The 18884-nt window shown below is 38.0% G+C and overlaps 1 protein-coding gene and 1 long non-coding RNA gene across 18 annotated transcripts in view; one reads left to right on the top strand and one right to left on the bottom strand.

Annotated features, from left to right (window-relative positions):
* Positions 1-18884, top strand: part of TBC1D5 (TBC1 domain family member 5) — a 539941-nt gene that overhangs the window by 367900 nt on the left and 153157 nt on the right. The window lies entirely within an intron of this gene.
* On the bottom strand, positions 1088-9117 carry LOC123611613. The gene is made up of 2 exons (XR_006718759.1): positions 2834-9117; positions 1088-1296 (listed from the first exon to the last, which is right to left on the bottom strand). It is a non-coding gene; the product is annotated as an uncharacterized LOC123611613 (long non-coding RNA).

Below are 18884 nucleotides of genomic sequence, written 5' to 3'. Positions count from 1 at the left end.
TTTCTTCTGTGTAGAGAACATCTCAGTTCTTTATCTTTGGTGAGAATCATCACTTAAATTCTTCAATATAATAGTTGAAATCCATCCTACATAACTTGATATTCCTTAAGATTCAAACTGAATTCAGTATAGACCTCTTAAAGCATAGATTGTTGCCCAAGTTTTTCACTTTAGCAGGTAAGACCCACGCCTATTTAATTTGTGTTCTGCAAGACTTAAGACAGTGAAATGTGCAAGTGGGCATTACTGGTACTTTCTGCTGGTAGAGAAAATGGAGCACTTGTCACCGAGGACTGATTTTCTATATTCTCAGTCTGGGACTTGTGGCTGTACTAGACTGTACTTGCCTTTTTTGCAAGTTTAGGGTAATTATTGCACTGCTGCTCTGACCACCTGAAGGATCCAATTATATAGTGAGTGGATCAGGGCAAAAGTTTTCAGCATTGGGCAAATATCAACTCAAAGATAACACTTACACATACTGCAGTCTTCATCAACCTTAGTAAATGCCCCATGTCAGATAAAACTATAACTTGCCAAGGTATTTTGAGTAATGCAGTCCGTTAAAATAATTAGCCAAATTAATATTTACCATTTTCAAAATGATCTTTTAAGAAATTATTGCTTTCCTTATCTTTGGGGTATATGTACTTAGATTTTCAGGCTTAGACCAAATTTAAATCTCTGTTATCTTATTTTGATTAAAGGGTACGTGGAAAATTGATTTTATAAAGGTTTTAGTATTATTTCTAAGCTGACTAGCTTATCTGCGCTTTATCTGTAGATTTTCCCCCCTAAAATTGAATGCAGTGTTTGCTTTAAATACACAAAATCAGATCTCTTTGGAAGGAATAAAAAAAAAATTACCAACTGCAATTACTCGTTTTACTATCAGGCTCAGAAGAGCTTGAGATGTTCGAAGGAAAAAGTAGGAAGTTTCTCTCTTGTTCTGAATCCTTTCAGTACAATTCTATAGAAATATGAAAGCCATAAGTTTATGTAGAAATTTATACCAAAAGCTGACTTACTGAGGGCTCAGTGTTTGGATTTAGCTAGATCTTGAAGTGAAAGACCAGATCTCACAATCTAAGGGATGAGAAAGGTGTTATTTCCCCTTGTAAATGAGGTTATATTTAAGAAGAAATGGCCTTTCTTTAAAGGTACCAATTAAGAAATAGGAAGAGGCTTCAGTTTTGCAGTCAAGCAGTCCTAGGTTGTAATCTTGACCGCATGATTTTCATAGCTCTGCAACCTAGGGTGAGTTCCTTAAATATCTTTGAGTTGTAACTGCTTCACCTGTAAAATGGAGACATATGATTATCTCTCAGAATTGAGGTTAATATGAGAGAAAATGACATAAAATATTCAAAACAAGTGTCTTCAGTAAATGTTAGTTCTCCTATGAGCCATCAAACTCTGTACATATTCCAAGAATTAACAGCCATTTGAATTTGTAAAGCTGGTTTAGATGATAAGTAGAAAATATTCCCTCTGTCTTCCAGGTGGCTCATAAAGTCAGCTTCTCTATAAAACAGTAAGTACTTAACTCCACCCTCCACAGTTATTCCTCTACCTCCTCACCTCCAGCTTCCTACTTTCATGGGCACGTCCGGAATCTTTCTATTTCCAGTGCTTGGACCGCCTCAAAAACTTCCACCTCAAACATGCCCCTACTCTCTGATTTGTCTTCTTCACTCCTTCATTATCCTGTCTCCAACCCCAGCTGGACATCCAATTCATATACCCGGCTGCTTATTCATTGTCGTTTATTCCACTAATATCCTTGATTCCCCAGTTCATTCTATGCTCCCTCATTTTGATTCCTGCCTTGTATTTACTCCCAACACCCTTGCCCTTTCCTACCTGTGTTATTTGACTAGTAAAACCCAAAGCCTACTAGTGTTACAAGTGAGCAGCTAAAAGTGATAAGAAAAACAGCCATGCTTAACTGAAGTCACTTTCTCTAGCTTCAGGTGGGCCCTCAGTATTGCCTACCAACTCTGCTGTATTTCCTGTCATCTTTTTTTTTTTTTTTAATGTTTGTTTATTTTGCGAGAGAGAGAGAGAGAGAGAGAGAGCAAGTAAGGGAGGGGCAGAAAGAGAGGGAGAGAGAGAATCCCAAGCAGGCCCCACACTGTCGGCACAGAGCCCAATGTGGGGCTTGAGCTCACGAACCACAAGATCATAACCTGAGCTGGAATCAAGAGTTGGACACTGAACCGATGAGCCACCCAGGCACCCCTCCGGACTTCTTACACATACAACACTTTTCTCCAACCCCATTGCTTCTTATTTCACTGAGAACATAGAAGGGAACTTTCTCACATTCCAACAAGCAGATCTTTCTGTCTTCTTGCATTATCTCCCAGCTCCCCTCTAAGACTGACCTTTAGCTCTGCGCTCAGGCACTGAGGCCTGCTGGCTTCTGCACAAAGAATGTGTTCCTGTAGTTACATCCCTTTATTTCTGTAGTATCAATTTCCCCATCTATTGTATTATTTCTAGCATTTGGGCATGCTGTAACTCTTTTATCTGAAGGGCTAGGAAATAAACATAAAACACCCCACCTTGAACACACATCCCTCCCCAGCTATTTCCTGTTGCTCACTACACATTACATCAAAACTGTTTACACAAAGTGCAGAGCGGCAGCACAATCCCATTTCTTCGAGTCTCTTAAAAACCCACTACTCCCAGGCTGCCCCTACCCCACCCCATTCCACCTATCCACATGCATCCCCATGTTGCTAAATATAGTGGTCAATTTTCTTTCCTTTTATTTCTCAGCTCCTCATCTTTGAAATCACTGGTTTTTTCCTGTGTCTTGAAATACCTTTTTTTCTGGCTTTCCAGAATACCCCATTACATAATATCCTACTTCCACTGGCTGTTTCTTCTCCATCTTTTTCATTCGCTCGTTGTCCTCTTCCTGACTGCCAAATGTTTGCATGGTCCAGGACTCAATCCTTAGACCTTTTCTTTTCTCTTCCCCTAGGTGACTGCTGGGTTTGACCAGCAAACTCCAGGGGCAGCGAATGACAGATTACTCCAGATTTTTGAATCAGAGAAAGGAGAGGACAAGGGGGCCAAGCGCTCTAGTGGCAATGGCCCCAAGTAAAGCTCTTCTCCAGTACATTTCAAGGGGTGCAGGGGAAAGGAATGTGTAGTTTCAAAAGCGGCAACAAAGCATACTCAAGAATTATTGGGGAAACAGTATAATCAGGGTAATGATGTGCAGGCATACGTCACAGGGGCAGTGTATACGTCATAAGAAGGGCGTTGTTTGACTACTTTAGATTAAGCATTTACAGAGTGGGAAAATGTGTTGACCACAGGCAAGGTCAGGCTGTCCTTAGCCTTGACATTTCAAAGGAGACCCAGTTTTCCTGGTCTGCTTTGCTGCTTCTCAACCAGCCGTTTGCCAAGCTGCAGACATTCCTTATTTAAATCTTAGACAGCCAGGCTCTATGACCTCTCACAAGTGACCTTACAAGTCCTGGGGCTTTAAATTTCATTTCTAAGTGCATGACTCCCAAATGTGTATCTCTGGTCTTGGATTCTCCTTTTCTGAGGTCTCAACTCATGTATCTTAGCTGCCTAACCATCACTTGGAAATCCACAAGACTCTGACTTGCCATGTCCAAAGCCACTTTCTCGATTTTCTTCTGAAAACTGCTCTGCTTTCTCTCTGCTTCCATCTATAAATAAAATGACACCAACCTCCAACCCATGCTCACCCAAAACCTGGGAATTGTATGTATTCCTTCATTTCCCTCTCATCCCCTTCCACCAGCACATCACAGTGGTTCTATCTTTAAAAGAACCAAAATCTCTCCGGTTGTTTTCAATTCCAGTGGACTACTTTACCCTAGTCCAGGTTTGCTTTCCTCTCACATATAGACTATTGCAAATGCCCCCTACCTGGCCTCCCCGTTGTCGTCCTCCTCTCCCTACGCTCTCTTCTCCACACACACAGCAGCAGGAGTGGCCCATTTTAAACAGAAATCAAATTCTAACAATTTCCCGCTGAAAAGCCTCCAAGAATATCCTATCTGTCTGAGTCCATTGGGGCTGTTATGATGGACTACCATAGACTAGGTGGCTTATAAACAACAGAAATGTATTCCTCACAGTTCTGGAGGCTAGGAAGTCCAAGATCAAAGCATTGGCAGATTTGTTGTTTGGTGAAGTCCAGCCTCCTGGTTCATACATGGCTTCCTTTCCATCCCCACCCCACCCCATGTCTTCATATAGCAGAAAGGGGTAAGTTGCTCTCTAGGGTCTCTTTCATAAGGACACTACTCCCATTCATGAGGGCAGAACTAATTATCTCCTAAAAGCCCCACTTCCAAATACCATCACATCGGGTGTTAGGATTTAACGTATGAATTTTGTGGGGACACACGTATTCAATCCATGGTACCATTACACTTGGAACAGCACCCAAAGCCGATCCTTGATGGTGTGTAAGATCCTACATGACTCCTAGTCACCTTTCCTACTTCTTCTAGTCACACGAGTCTCCTTGCTGTTCTCAGATGAGTCAAGTTTGTTCCTACCATGGAGCCTTTGCACGTGCTGTTTACTCCTTCACTGTCTCCACTCCGAGATTTTCCCACGGCTTATTCCCTTACTTCATTTGTAGTTCGTTATCCCTTTACCTACTTTATTTTTCTTAATAGCATTGATGATTTATTATGTATTTATTTGTTTACATTCTAAGTGTCCCCTACAGTACAGCACAAGCTCCAGGAAGGCAAGGACTTTATCTTGTACATTGATATGTCCCCAGGACCTAGAATAGGCTCTGGCATGTATAATATGTTCTTAAGTTTATTTGTGAATGAATAGATTACATTTTCCTTTAAAAAAAAAGTTCTCTGGTATAAAAATCATTAAGTATTTGATGAGCATCTGCAGTGTGGAGGGTATAAGAAGAGGAAGAACAGTAGAGACAGACACAGAAGACCTAGACACAGAGTTCTGTGTCATCACAGAAGCTGGGGAAGAAGAAGGTTGCCAGATGTTGGGTTTTGTTGATAGAGACTGAATGTTAAAGAATGTGAGAAAAGTATTACAAGAGATTAAAGAATTAGTGGATGGAGAGGAAATGGAAGTTAAGAAGGAGTTACAACTTTATTGCACCTGAACAGTGATTAGAGGGCTGGAGCTGGAAGGTTGGTACGGAGGGAGATGTGGGTGTGGTAGGGAGGAGCCTTGCTAATCCAGTAAGGAGTTTGAACTCTGTCCTCAAGCAAGTGACTAAAGGATTATAAGCAGGGGGGGGTCCCACGGTCAGATTTTAATGGTAGGAGCACATTCGCGGCATGGTATGGGGAGAGGACTGCAGAGAGGCCAGGCTGGGGATAGACAAGCAATGCAGTCAAATGGGCCAAAGGTGATGACGGCTAGACTAGACTGAAAAAGAGGAAAAAAGGGTAGATCAGAAAGTGTAAGATGGTATTTATTAGATGGTGAGGAAGATGCAAGGTGAAATGAACAGACAGGAGTTGGATAATATTCTAATTATTGGTTTGATGGTGGTGGGAAGATAGGGAGAAGTTCTGCATTGAGGCTACTGAATAGGAACTGTGGCCACATATTGAGAATGAAGGTTGGAAATGGCAGATTGGGAGGTTTGAGGACATCAAAGAGAAATTGAAAGAGGTGCTGTAGTGAAACTGAGAGTGACTGACTAGGAGCAACTTGAGAAAATGCCAGGGAGGCCTGAGGCACTACCGAGATTGAGTAACTGGCTTTATACTGGGAACTGTGTTTAGAAGATTGCTCTGAAACATGGATGGAACTGGAGAGTATTATGCTAAGCGAAATAAGTCAGGCAGAGAAAGATATCATATGTTTTCACTCATATCTGGATCCTGAGAAACTTAACAGAAGATCATGGGGGAGGGGAAGGGGGAAAATAAGTCACAGAGAGGGAAGGAGGCAAACTGTAAGAGACTCTTAAATACTGACAACAAACTGAGGGTTGATGGGGGGGGGGGGAAGTGGGTGATGGGCATTGAGGAGGACACCTGTTGGGATGAGCACTGGGTGTTGTATGGAAACCAATTCGACAATAAATTATATAAAAAATAAATAGAAATAAATAACATAAAAAAAAAAAGAAGATTGCCCTGAGCAACCAGTCACCTACCTCCATGCCTACAGATGGGACAGAAGGGTGATATAGAAAAGGCTTCAATTAATAGACCATAAATTCTAAACTGGACAGGAATAGAGATAGGAGGAGAGGCCTGATAGATGGAGTTCAGAATGTCTAGGGCGTAGAACTTGTCAGCGGTGGGATGGGGTGACTGGAAGATGGTCAGGGTCAAATGGGAGAAGTGTCTGGGCTGCTGTGTTTTATACACATCCCTGGGCTGTTTCTTTAAATGAAGAAGGAGTAGTAATTTGTGGTGGAAATACCCTGCCAGTATTCCCAAGTTTCTCCTAAAATGCTTTGTATCTATTGCCAATGATAAAGAATAGAGAAAATAAATGCTGTGTTTTATCAAAGACTGGAAATTCACAAGGTGAGAGGATGAAGCCTGACCAAATCCAAAGCACTAGTTCTTATCTTTGAAATGTTTGTTCCTGGGCCCCAGCCTGCATATTTAGGAAGTAGGGCCAAGGATCTAGGGACCATGAAACAAAGAAAAAGTGCAGGCAAGAGGTAGCATGGGAAAATCACTGGACATAGTAGTCAGGAGACCACTTTCTGGAGCCACTTCCGTGATTTTAACTATCCCTTTTTATGTTCATAAATCTAAGATCTATTTTTGTGACCCATTTTCTAAAATTGAGTTTATAATTACTTGTATGGTGTTTTGCAGGTTGTGTTTTTTGTTGTTGCTGTATTTTATCCTCCATGAGGTCAAGGGTCATATTTTATTTTTGCATGTTTGTGCTTCCACAATAAAGTAATTATTGACTAGGAGTAAAACCACAACATTTCCATAAAACTAAGGTAATCAAGAAGCTCCTACTAAAAAATTACCAGTTTTAGGTCACCTAGCCTGTCAAGGTATAACATGTGTACATATTGCTTATTTGTTCCTTTGCACCAAAGCTGAGTATTTCCCCATTATTTATGCCTAGTGTAGTTCTCTGTAAAGTGTGTTTGTTATATAAGCTCATTTATGATGATGGATGGCTTAGTGGAGACTTAGAACAATGATTCTGAAATGATCATCAAGTTATCCCTACGGATGTTATAAAGGACCTAAGGATGGTGTCTCCCATAATTAATATAATGTAATTCTAGCAGCAGAAACGTATGCCATCCCCTGGCTATGGCTTTTCGTGGCATGGGGTGGTGCTTAGAGGAGTTTCAGTCCATTCCTGAAGAGTCAGGAAGCATCTCTCTGGTACCTGGCTCCAAGTCTTTCCCCTCCCCTCTCTGTCCTCAGTGTTATCCACTCAACATGTCTTTATTAAAATCGCCATTTCCTCACCCCTTGAACTTAATGATATTATAAACAAATGATACCAAAACATTTGTACCAAATGTCTGATAGACATAATTCTAGTACTTGTGGATCCACACTTGAAACCCCCAAATTTTATTGATTGTATGCAGTTTTTTGAGATTTTTTAGTTGGGGAAGTTTTCTTAATATAACTTTGTTATTCTGGGTCTCCATTTCATGACCTCACCTTGTGTTGTAGAAAATAACTCGTATTTTAGAAAGTAATTGAAGCTAGCAGTTCGGCGTTGCAAACTCTTGAGGAGCAGTAGGGCATAAGGAAGGAGGAGTGCTGTACCATAGGGCAGGAGATTTAGAAGTGAGTCCCAGTCCTACAACTGTCTCACTGTGTAACTAAACAAGTCACTTCACTTCTCAGTTTCCTCATTTGCCTGTTTGCCACCGGCATGCCAGATGATTGCGGGTGGATAATCTATGGCACGTTAGGTCAGTAGGGAAACAACAGAGTGCAATTACTGATGGTCATCTAGCTGGAAGAAGCAGTTCTTAGTAATAGATATAAAAGCAATTATCATTTCCTACCTGGATTATCTGTAGTGCGTGTTGACAAAGACAGGACTAGAAGATCTGTAAAGTCACGTCCAGTTCTAATATACCATGGTTCTAAACTAGATGTATAAAAATGGTTAAGGATGTATAGCCAAGCACTGGTTTTATAGTAGTGGGAAAAAAAAAGCAACAAAGAAAATACCCTGCCTTTATGGAACTTCTATTATAATGGAGGAGATAGACGGTAAATGTGAAATATGGATTATGTCAAGGAATACTAAGTGCTATGGAGAAAAGTAGGTAGGGAAAGGATCTGAAGAGTACTGGGGGACTTAAAATTAAGAGATGTAATTTTTAATTGGATGAGATAGTAACTGAGATAGTAACATTTGAGTAAAGACCTGAAGTAGGGATGGTAGCAGGCCATGCATATCTCTTGGGGATAAGCCTCAGGGCAGATAATACTGCAAGTACCAATGTCCTGGAGCAGGCCTATGTCTGATGTGCTCAAAGAATAGCAAAGAAGCCAATGAGACTGAAGCAGCAAAAGCAGGACAGTAGTGAGAAATGAAGCCAGAGAGCACAACCAGATTGTTTAAGGTCTTGAAAACCACTTTAAGGACAGGCTTTTTTATTTTTATTTTTTTCCTGAGATGATATGCCAGAGAAATTTAAGCAGAAGCATGACATCATCTGACTTTCCTTTTTAAAGGATTACCTTAGAATCAGTGATCAGAATGGAAGACAAGGGCAAAAGCAGGGAAGTCAGTTAAGAAGCTATTGAAATTAATAATCATTTTCCACCAAAAGTAATTTTCTACCAGATAAGCTCCACGAGGACAGAGATTTTTGTCTGTTTTGATTACTGCCATAACCTCACCATTTATAATTGTAGTTGGCATATATTAGGCTCTCAAATATTTTTTAATTACATGAAAGACTAATTTTAAAAATTAAATGTTTGGGGGACACCTGGGTGGCTCAGTTGGATGTTTGAGCATCCAACTCTCGATTTCTGCTCAGGTCATGATCCCAGGGTCATGGGATCAAGACCATCAGGCTCTCCACTGAGTGTGGAGCCTGCTTGGGGATTCATATTCTCTCTCTCTCTCTCTCTCTTTCTCTCTCTCTCTCTCTCTCTCTCTCTCTTTCTCCCCTGACCCTGCCCTTCTCCACTCAAGCATGCTCCTAGCTCTCAAATAAAAATTTTAAAAATTAAATGTTTGGTGAGTTAAGGTGAAAGAGGATGGTGGTAGCTGCAAAGTAAAGTTGGTAACAAGATGAAAGACCAGGTGCTATCAGCAAAGTTGGTGACAAATGGTCAGATTATGAATATATTCTGAGGTGTAAAACTCATAGGATTTGCCAATACACTAAATGTGGGGTATGAGAGGAAAATAAATCAAGGAAGATTCCCAGATTGTTGGTCCCTGAGCAATTAGAAGGGTGGAGTTGCTATTTGATGAATTGGGCAAAGTGGTGAGAGGATTAGAAGTTTGGCATTGGGTGTTTCTAGTTTGAGATGACTTTAAATATTAGAATGGAAAGGTTCTGGTTCCAGGTAAAAGGGAGCGAGCACACTGTACTCTGGGTCCCACTGCATGCAGCTGGAAAAGCCTATCAGGATGAATGAAATAGCCATATGAAAATTCTGGGAGGGAAATGAAATAGGCGCAGTGGAAAAGCCCAGAATTTGAAGAACCACCAAAGTGGCAGTTAATGTACCATTTCCCGCCCTCTGGTGTCCCCAGAGGTGGAACTCAGCTCTGCTCTAGTTGATTAGTTATTTCGCTTTTCTCTTTGTGTTTTGAATATCAGAACAAATTTTCCCCTAGATTCTGTAAAGTATTTCTTCGTGCGTCGTACCTGTTTATATTCTCATGGAATTGTTTCATCTTCCTTATATTTCCTCCTTACACGTTACATTCCTAGTTCTCTAAAAAACGAATACAGTCACACAGAATTGATCTATTCTGCCATTTTTCCCACTTGCTTGACACTAAATACTAAACTTAGATTTTTAGGGGCGCCTGGGTGGCGCAGTCGGTTGGGCGTCCGACTTCAGCCAGGTCACGATCTCGCGGTCCGTGAGTTCGAGCCCCGCGTCGGGCTCTGGGCTGATGGCTCAGAGCCTGGAGCCTGTTTCTGATTCTGTGTCTCCCTCTCTCTCTGCCCCTCCCCCATTCATGCTCTGTCTCTCTCTGTCCCAAAAAATAAATAAACGTTGAAAAAAAAAAAAAGATTTAAACTTAGATTTTTAAAAACATTACTTATTGACTTACTGACCTTTTTGTTATTTGATTGGTTGCTTAGCATTAAAGGTCTTTGTAACTTAATTTGCCTGTATCTTTTTTTTAAGTCAAGTTTTTTCTAGTTTGACAAATACAATCATTTGCTCTTTAAGTCAGTACGTAGAAGTGATCCTTCAATTCAAAAGTTTCTCTTATACCCCCCTGTAGTCATTGCCTCCCTCAACCCTAGTCCCTGGCAACCACTGACACATTTAGTCTCTATAGTTTCGCTTTTTTCCAGAATTTCATATAAATGAAATCATGCAGTATGTAGCTTTTTTAAGTCTGGTTTCTTTTACTAACCTTAAGACATTTAAGATTCATTCATGTTGTTGCCTGTATCAGTAGCCTATTGCTTTTAGTGACTGAGTAGTATTGCCATGTTTGGATGTACCATAGTTTATCCCTATACCAGTTGAAGGACACTGGGTTTTTCCAGTTTGGAGCGGTTATGAGTGAAAGTACTAGAACTATTTATGTGTTGCTGTTCATGTGAACGTGTTTTTCTCTTGGATAAATACCAAGGGAATGGACACTGATTTGTTTGGTAAGTGTATATTTAACTTTATAAGAAACTGCTACGTGGTTTTCAAACTGCTTTCCAAAATTACTGCTATTCTGTTTTGTATTCCCACTAGTAGTGGATGAGGATTTCAGTTGTTTTGTATCCTTGTCACCACTTAGTTTTGTCATTTTAAAACTCCATTCCAGTGGGTATGTAGTGGTATCTCATTGTGGCTGTAGTTTGCATTTCCCTAATAATTAGTCATGTTGAGCATCTTTTCATATATTTATTATTTATCTCTCTTTGGTGAAGTCTGCAGTTTTTAGAGTTGGGGTGTTTATTATGGCTGAGTTATGAGGATTATTTGAATATTTCAGAAATAAATCCTTTTTCACATATGTATTTCATATTTTCTCCCAGTGTGTTGCCTGTGTTTTCATTTTCTTAACAGTGTCCTTCAGAGATAATTTTTAATTTCAATAAAGTCCAATTTATCAGTTTTTTCTTTTATGATTTTTCCGTAGCCTAAGAATTCTTTGCATACAACAACATCCCAAAATTTTATCCTACTTATTTTCTAGACATTTTATAGGTTTTGTACTTAGACCTATTATCCATTTTAAGGTAACTTTTGTGTGTAGTATGAAATATAGGTCCAGGGTTCATTGTTTTTTAGCAGATGTGCAATTATTTTGATACCATTTGTGATTGTGTCACGGTTGAATTTCCTTGACATCCTTAGCAAAAATCAATTGACCATATATGTGTAAGTCTATTTCCAGACTCTCTGTTCTGTTCCATTGATCTAGGGGTCTTTTACCAATACTGTGTTGTCTTCATTCCTTGATTCCTTTATAGTAACTCCAGAAATCATGTAGCATGAGTCTTCCAACTTTGCTTTTCTTTTTAAAATTGTTTTGGCTATTCTTAATTCTTTGCTTTTCCATTCATATTTTTATTTTTATTTTATTAAAAAAAATTTCTTAACATTTATTTTTGAGACAGAGAGAGAGCATGAGCAGGGGAGGGGCAGAGAGAAAGGGAGACACAGAATCCGAAGCAGGCTCTAGGCTCCGAGTCATCGGCACAGATGACGCGGGGCTTGAACTCGTCAACCGCGAGATCATGACCTGAGCTGAAGTCGGATGCTCAACCTACTGAGCCACCCAGGCGCCCCGCTTTTCCATTCATATTTTTAAATTGACTTGTAATTTCACCAAAAATCTTTCTGGGATTTTGATTAGCATTGCATCAAATCTATAAAATCAATTTTAGGAAAACAGACATCGTAACAGTATTGACACTTCCAGTCAATAGACATGGTACATCTTTCCATTTGTCTAGGTCTTTGTAGATTTCTCTCATTATTTTTAAATTGATAGCTTTCAGCATATAAGTATTTTACTTACTATATTCATCCCTAAATATTTTGTGAGGTGTTTTTTTTTTTTTTTTTTTTTTTTTTTTGGTGCTAATTGTAAAGATACTGCTACTTTTAATTTCAGTTTCTAGTTGTTCATTCCCAGTAAGTAAAAATATAATTGATTTTGGTATATTGACCTTTTCATCTTATATCATTCTAAAGTCACTTATTAGTTTAAGAAGATTTTCTGTACATTGTTTGGGATTTTGTAGAAAATTGTGTCTTCTGCACTTACAGATAATTTTATTTCTTCCTTTCTAACCTTTTTTATATAGCTGAATATGATTTGCTAATATCTTGTTAAAGGTTTTTTTCATACTTATGTTCATGGTGATATTGGTCCTCAGTTTTCTAATGGAGTCTTTGTTTGGCTTTGGGATCCCAGTAATGCTGACCTCATGGGAATTTCTACTGATTTTATTTTTTCAGGATGAGTTTATGTAAAATTGGTATTATTCCTTTCTGGATATGTTTAGTTGTAGGTGAAAATTTCCTGTTTCTTCACATGATTTGTATTTTTTAAATTAAATCTTGCACATTTTAAATGTTATGTTGTTGAATTTCTGAATTTTGTGATCTTCCTTTAAAGAAATGTTGAGCTTACTTTTTGATAGTCTGTTAAATGACTTGGATCATCTTGATCTTTTTGATGCTTGTTTTTAGGCTTTTTAAAAAATACAGTTCTAATGTATCCTCTATCCAAGGGCCTGCACTTTAGGATTTCTACTGAATTTCCCATGTGTACATCAGTCTCTCTCCAGTCTGTCCAGTCAGAACTTGAACATTTCCTGACCTCAAAACCCTCCTGCAATCTTTATGCTTCCCAGTTCTTTCTCTGATAGTTTTTCTTTGCTGGGCCTGCAAGAGGTTTGTCCTAATCATGTACAGTTTAGTATTCAGCACAGACCTCCTGTGCAGGCTTCTGGAGTTCTTTATATAGCTTCCTCCTTTAAAGGTAACATGTCCTGCAAATGTCCCACAGCTTCTGATCTCTGTTTTCTCAACCCAGTAAGATCAATCCATTCTGTTTTGGGTTTCCCCTTTTTGCTATATGCTCTCAAAAATGCTTCCAGGAAGAAACCCAGGTATCACAGAGTTTCCACTTTCCCCACCGCCTACACTTGTGTCAGAATTACAATGCTGTGCTGCACTGCCTGCTTTCTAATATTTCATGCTTCATATATTTTATCCAGTTTTATGTGTACTATACGTTATCCCATCATGGTGTGAAAAGGAAGTCATACCTAATTTTAAAAATAAAATTAAATAAAATCAACTCTATTCTAAGAAAATAACTCCTAGAGCAAAGGAAACAAAGAGATTGAAAATAAAACAATTTTCACATATGTAATAAGGAAAAACAAACAAAAATGAATTATAGTAATAATCAGACAAAGTGAATTTAAAGCACTAAATAGGATTGAATGAGATAAATGAGAGCACTTTATAGTGAAAAAGTGTACAATTCACAATAAAGACCCTTCTTTAATCATTGTACACCCCCCCAAAAGAAAAAAAAATGATTTTATTATGTAACACCTGCAGGAAATAAAAGAAGAAATACATAGAAATGCAATAGTAATAAATGACTAGTACTTCTCGCCATTCACAGTAAAATCGGCCAACTCACTATAAAGGAGGGATGTAGAGAATCTAACTATTCACATTTAATAGGTCAGATAGACCTGAGGGATATATATCAAAGTCTTTGTACTATTAACAGAATTAAATGAATGCATCAACATAATATTTATCTTTACAGTAGCCATAAACAAAAATGTCAGTAAATTTCACAGTAGAAAAGGTATAAGTTGCATTCTTTGGCAACAAAACTTGAAATTGATAACAAAAAAAGAAAACAACCCCCAGTGAAAACCTATGACAAAATATGAAAACTCTCTTTATTGTACTAAAAGGAACTGTGAACTGAAATTGCATAATTTCTAGAAAAAAATGATAAAGTCTGTTGATCAGAACCTATTGATTTTGATTAAAACAATACTCTTAGAAGTTCTTAGCCTGATACTAAAAATTTTAGTTTAAATTACTAAACAAAAAGGAATTAAGATATGTGAATTAGACATTTGTCTCTAGTAATGAGGAAAGTAACATGAAAATATATCTAAAGAACACAAAAGGAAGGAATTAAAAGTAAAAGTGGTGGTGAATTAATAAGAAAACATAAATGACAGAACTAATACATGAAGGAACTGCTTATTTGGGGGAGGAGAGAAATAATAAACATCTTAACATAGTTTATATGGTTTGAAATAATAATGTAGACAAATATAATACATGCACAAATTAAAAATAGATTATCAAAGGTACAAATATGTCAAAAGGTACAGATTCCCAGTTGTATAAAATGAATCAAGTCTTGGGAATACAATGTATAGCATGGTGATAATAATAATACTGTATTGCATATTTGAAAGTAACTAAAGACTAGATCTTTAAAGTTCTTATCACAAGAAAAAATAATTCTGTAACTGGTGACAGATATTAACTGGATTTGTTATGGTGATGATTTTGCAATATATGCAAGTATTGAATCATTACACTGTGTACCTGAAACTAATATAATGTTAGATCAGTTATACCTCAATAAAAAACAATTTTTTAATTGTAAAAATAATTTTTAAAAAATATACATTCAAGTATAGCCAGAAATGGTTGGGGGTAAAAGAATCATTAGCCCCATCCACTGTTAAAAATGTGTTATAAAAATATCATAATTATAATAATTTAGAATTGGCACATAATTAGACTTGTTGGTAAAATAGAGAATCTGAAATGAACCCTTAATACATAGGGGAATTTAGCATATGATAAAAAGAGAATTTCAGTTCAGTGGGAAAACAATGGATTATTCAGTAATACAGTTTTGAGAACTAACTAGCTATTTGGTAAACCACAAAACTAATTATTTTTGCACCATAACAAATGCCAGATGGATCAGTGATATAAACAAAACTGGAATAAAATTATTGTTTTTATATTCTTAGGTGGAGAAATAAAAACCCCATAAACCATAAAGAAAAAGCTTGGTAAATTTGACAACACTATAATAAAATTTCTGCCTGTAAAGAGCTCTCCCTATATTCTGAAAAACATGGATAAAGTTAGGGGGTCACTAAAACTTCCTTGATAACCTGGTAGTTTTGGGGCCCAGGACTATATCCTCTTACATACTTTTAGAGTAGTGGCTCTCAAACTTCAACTTGCATCAGAATCACCTAGAGGGCTTGTTCAAATACAAATTGCTGGGCCCTGTGCAGAATTTCTGACTTAGTCGGGATAGGGTGGGTGAGGTTTAAGGATTTGCAGTTTGAACAAATTCCGAGTTAATGCTAATGCTACTGGTCTGGGACCATAACTTTAAAAACCTCTGTGTTACCATGTTCCCAAATTCCCCCCATTTTCTTCTGAGATCACTCAGTACTGGTCTTTGCAATCAAATAGTTCTAAAGCAAACTAAAGTGTCAAGGATGATATGCAGTAAGCAAGCAGTTTGCTTCTTCCCATGATATTCTTACAAGCACAAAGACCTATAGGGCGATACTTTATGCAGTCTCATGTATAATAAGAAAGGAAGAAATCTAAATGCCCCCAAATAAAATAATGGTTAAATCATGATGCATCCACTCACTGGAATGCTATGTAATCATTAAAAACAATAAGATATTTCTATAAATGATCTCCATTTTGGAATGATCTCCATTTTAACAATCATATTGTTAAATTAAAAAGTATGTTGTACAGTGTGTTCCTGTATATGTTTTCTTTTAAGTTTTTATTTATTTATTTTGTGAGAATGAGAGAGAACAAGCAAGGGAGACACAGAGAAAGAGGGAGATAGAGGATCCAAAGCAGAGAGCCTGCTGTGGGGCTCAAACTCACGAACCATGAGATCCTGACCCGAGCCAAAGTCAGATGCTAAACCGACTGAGCCACCCAGGTGCCCCACCGTGTATGTTTTGAAAAGGTGTGTGCAGCATGAAAATGTCTCTGTGTTAGGAAAGAGCATTGGCTACCCTTAGGAAGGTGAGTTTGGAGGGAGAGGATCTGGGACAGGAAGGGAAATGTCTTCTCGTTGCATGTACGATTCCAATTTAAAAGTGCTTTTCAGCATTTAAAGAAAAATTACTCTAAATTGACTGAACAATGGTTCTACATAATTTTCATTTAATTCACAGGAAATAAAAGAATTTAGGAGGTGAGAAATATAACAAGACAGGAAACTGTAGTCAGAAAACAATGTTTCAGACTCTGAGATTGCAGATTTGTAGCTTCTCAGCACCAGCACTCAGCCACGGTCCCTGCTAGCTGATGTGGAAAAGAAATGAGTGTTGTTGATGAAAATAAATTTAAAGTATTTTATGTGATGTTTTTGTGCTTCATATTTGAGTTGGTTTACGAGCAGATTAATTTATGATCATATTATATACCATGATGCCCTCAGTAAGCTAGACTTCACTGAGTTTCTGTTCTCTTTGTTAGCCCGATATACAATTCTAGACCTCATAAGTCTTTCTAAAATCGGCTGACCAAAAGTGGCAATTAATTTTTCTTTGTAAGTTCTTAGTTCTTTATAGTTTCCTTAATGAGTTTCCTTGAGAGGAAGCACTCTAAATCTTGTAGAATACCGTAGCTGTAATCACCACTGTATTGTAGCTGGGTTGTTCATGAAATACCAGATCATGATTCATCAAAATAAGTCCTTCAGAAAGCCCCGTTTCTTCTACTCAGAGAAACGCAGTTATCACACGTATGACAGCAATGGTAGATATTGTGCATCTTGAGTCTTGGAACTTAGTCATTAATGTGGAGAGGTGATTTTTTTAAATATAAATCTGAATTAGATATCCTTTAGGATTTAAAGAGGAGAACTCAAGAGGAGTATAAAAATTTGGGAGGGACACTGATTTAGGAGTTAAATAATCATCATGTAAATCTATGGGGTGCTCAGGCTGTGCCATTTGCCTCTGTTGAGGCATCTGTAACATGCAGGGGTCTGCCCTGCCCGTTTGAATCCATGATTAGGTACTAGGTGTGAGCCAAGGAGTCACCTATCTGTGAAACATGCAGGAGTTCTCCCACAAGTGATTCAAATGCATATATTTCACTTGGAGAAAAACTGTTTCCAGTGGTTAAAGCTTATTTTTAGATCATATATTTGGTAGTACTTTTAGAAATCAAAATTTAAGTCATAAATGCAAGATATTTGCCATTATCATCAGAAATTGTGTGTTTGTTTTAAAACATTGAGTTGCAGTCTTTGAAGCATAAGGAAACACATTTTCCTTGCTTAAAATATATTTGTCCTTTTTTAAAAAAAAAATTATACATATATAATTGACTGTAAAGTTGTTTGGGCACCAAACTTCAACTATTAGCCACTGAGCTAGGGGTAAAATGGAACAGCCAGCCCCTCTTTAACCCTCTTTTGTTAACCTTTTGCTTCGAATACTAGGGAAAGGTAATTTGTGACAATTGACTTGGGCTTCTGAATTTCTCACCAAAACCACATACCCAAAGTAATGACTGTGGTGGCGCTGACTGCCCTTCACCCTCACTGGCTCCTTCAGGATTTCCCTGTACCTTCCCTGTCTCACGCTGCCCCCTTGTGAGTCATCTGGGCCCCGTGCAGATATATTCAGCTCTTCATTTGTCTGCATTAATGGATAAGAAATAGGGGACATATAATTCCAAATGGTGGATAATCCAAAAACAATTAATAGATGGCTTTGGAATGTATTTAGTAGTGTTTTAAATTGTCTTACCTTCCTAATTCTATTTCGCTAATGTTGGATTAGTTTGCGTTCCCTCGACATACCCTGGTTGATTGGGGGGCTCAGTGGGGGCCAAGAAAAATGCCAAGTGACTGTAGAAACCCAGATTGATAGAAATTTTATTGAATTAGAATTTTACTTTGGATAATTTCCATGTTAATGATTGAAAGTTGTCAGCATATCATCCATCTAAGACTAGCACGATAGCAGCCATATAGTTGAAATTCAAGAAAACATTTGTTAAATGCAGATCTTCAGTGTTTTTCATAGCAGGCTTACTTATGGCCAAACCAGAGCTAGCATAAGCCAGGAGAGGAGGTCAGTGAAGGATGTACATTTCCCTCCCTCCATCCATCCCAACTCCAGCTTCGTGAAGATGAGTATTGTCAAGTCATGGACATTTTCTCCATGTGATGATGGCTTGTAGGCTATTCATCAGCTGAGCCACACAGATTAACTACTCAGTAGTAGAGTCTTAGTCCAGGGACCCCTCAAGAAGGAAGGTATGCTATTCTTTTGAAACGCAAGGAGGTACTTTGAAATAGACACAAAGAGGTTGTGTATTCCTTTTAGTGGCATGAACAAGGATAAAATGAACAATAATATAGAGCATCACCTCTCAATTTAAGGTCCATGGTTCAGCTAAACTCCTGATGTAGTTTGCACATGAGGGGTGTGGTATGTGTGGGTATGTGTGTATTTTTAGGGGAGAGGGTTTGTAAACTTGATTAATTCTAAAAAGGGTCCACAACTCTTCTCTATTATAATATCTCTATATTATAATTGAATTTAAGTTTCACTATTTTATACCTTTCATAAAGTTTTGTGAAGAGAGAGAGTATATACCCACTGCCACTATCTCTCAAATTTGTTTCCATTTGAACTTAAGAACTAT

This window comes from Leopardus geoffroyi, chromosome C2 (genome assembly GCF_018350155.1).
Source record: "Leopardus geoffroyi isolate Oge1 chromosome C2, O.geoffroyi_Oge1_pat1.0, whole genome shotgun sequence".
Taxonomy (NCBI): domain Eukaryota; kingdom Metazoa; phylum Chordata; class Mammalia; order Carnivora; family Felidae; genus Leopardus; species Leopardus geoffroyi.
The sequence above is the reverse complement of the archived record's forward strand: the minus strand, read 5'-3'. Positions and strand labels throughout refer to the sequence as shown.